A 2,300-nucleotide genomic window follows, 5' to 3' on the forward strand; every position below is an offset into this window, starting at 1 on the left:
TCCTCTTGCAGAAGGGCCTGTGCACACGGGAGCGGGTACAAGCTTGTGAAGGGGACTGAGGGTAGAGATGGTTTGAGCGCTACAGAACCACGTTGTTTCATAGGCCAATGGCCATGCACTTGGCACGCTGCACACAAATTCTTCCCACTTCCCTCTCCCTCCCTCTGGCTGGAGGCTAGTTTTCATAACCACAGTGCGATGACCTAACCTGCTTCGGGGAATGCCTGACTTTGCCATGCCTGGCAGGAGGTGGAGGGGAGTGCCATGTGCAGGCCCGTGAGAGGGACATGGAAGGGCTCTGAGCAGAGTGCACCTCTTCCAGCAGCCAGAACTGGGTCTTTCTCTCCTCCCCTAATGTTTTCGGGTCAATCGCCCGGCAGTCGAGAAACATCTGTCTTTGCCTTCTAGACTCCAGAGAGATCGTCCATCGCTGACTGCTCAGACTCCAGCAAGGATGGCTCCACCGAGGCCAGCGCAACCTCCCTCGGCAATGGCTACCACTTTGGGAACGGCAACTACAGTTGCCGCATGTCACACGGGGTGGGTGTCCAGCAAAGCGCCCTGAAGCAGTCGCCTCATGGCACCTTCCTAATGGAGAAGAACATGGACGTGCCAGTCTTGGGCAGCGGGGAAGGCACACAGGGCAGCAAGGGGCCCTCATGGGCCAATGAAGTCTCCTACTTCCTGGGATACCCTGGGCCCTATCAGCGGATGCCTAGGTACATCGATGTGGTGTTCAGCTTTGAGCCTGGGGCGAGCCCAGACAGAAGCCTACATGTCCACGGACAGCTACCAGTCATGGGCTCTGGCCAATGGCTGGAGCAGCAGGGTGTACTGCGCCAGTGCCTCACAGTGCATACTTCTGGAAGTCATCCTTTGCAGGTAAGGGTTTGCTGCTGCTGCTTTCAACCTTCTCATTGGCAAGACTGGGGCAGCTGTATTTGCCTGAAAGGTAACCTGGGGCACGTTTGCCAAACTCCATATTGCCTTTTTTTGGTCAGATCTGAAATAGCAGATTTTGGACATACTTTGTGGATTTCCTCATTTACACATGGAGAAAAAGACACAAATCACCCAAAACCCACTTAATTCGACTGTGAAAAATGTGCCCTAAACATTTTGCTAATTTTGTTGAAAATTCACCAGTGCATTTCCTTTACCATTCGCAACAATGCACATTACAGAACACTGATGTTAAGAAACTGAATGAGCAAAGAACACGCGTGGCTTCATACGGAGACAGAATTTAGTCTATAAGCCCTGGAGAGGTGGCGGTCCCCAGGGCATGGTTCAACACATCTCATTTTTAAATTTCCCCCAGGACCTGGCCCACCCAAGTGATTAAAGAAAATGAAGCGCGGCAGCATGCGCTTCGTTTTTTAAAAAGAATTTCAGCGGGACTTGCGCACCCTACACGCCTCCTGCGAAAAGAAAAAAAAATGTGTTTTTTGGACCTAGGAGATCCTGTGGGACCCCCTGAGCAGGCCTATGGAGTCAGGGTGTTTCTACCCTGCCTCCCTTTCCTTGTGTTTTATCTTTTTTAATCTGTCACAAGATGGCTGCCAACACTTCCTGGTTTGAAGTGTTTGTAGCCAATCAGAGTCAAGCTCATAATCGGGAGGGTTTGTGGATCCACCGCGGTCACCAGATGCTAATTATTTTTTATATATGAATTTGTCAGGAACTACTAAACAGATTTACACCATTTAAAGCAAAGAGTGCACTCTGGATGAAGAGCTTTATTTCTTCCGAATTTGGTGTAATTCCATTCAGCAGTTCAGGCTAGAGCTGCGACAAAAGTTTCCAATGGAAATTAGCTTGGAGAAAATGTGTTTTTGGACCCCCCTTTTTTCTCGGCCCCTGCTTGATGAATCTTCCCGAAACTTTAAAGGACGGAGCTGACCAGAGTGCTCCATTGGCTTTAAAATGTTTGTGAAGATTCGTCAGACGACGCCAAAGATATTGGTAAAAGAAAAAACGCTTTTTGAATAGAAACAAGGTCCTAACTATAACTACCTACTGGCAATCGCCAGTAGATGTTATATATATATATATAAATAACTCAATGGGTTTGCTGGAAAACAGGTAAGGCTCGGCCCCTGCTTGCTTGCATCCTTCCAATGGTTCATGCTGTTCCTTCCTCGTCTTTGTTCACCGGAGTTGGATCTGCCCTGTTAACCAGCTAGGCGCCTGCGGCCTTACCTGTTTTCCAGCAAACCCATTGGGGTTTGTAAAGACACTTGTGGGCAGAGTGGCATCTACTTGGAGAAATAATTAAACTGCAAAGACCAGAATGCAAA

The 2,300-nt window shown here is 48.9% G+C and overlaps 1 pseudogene; it reads left to right on the forward strand.

The window, feature by feature from the left end:
• Window positions 1-287: 287 nt before the first annotated feature.
• On the forward strand, window positions 288-956 carry LOC147726826 (homeobox protein Hox-D13 pseudogene; annotated as a pseudogene).
• The last annotated feature ends 1,344 nt before the right edge of the window (window positions 957-2,300 follow it).

The sequence above is a fragment of the Lissotriton vulgaris genome, chromosome 3_1, assembly GCF_964263255.1.
Source record: "Lissotriton vulgaris chromosome 3_1, aLisVul1.2, whole genome shotgun sequence".
Classification (NCBI taxonomy): Eukaryota; Metazoa; Chordata; class Amphibia; order Caudata; family Salamandridae; genus Lissotriton; species Lissotriton vulgaris.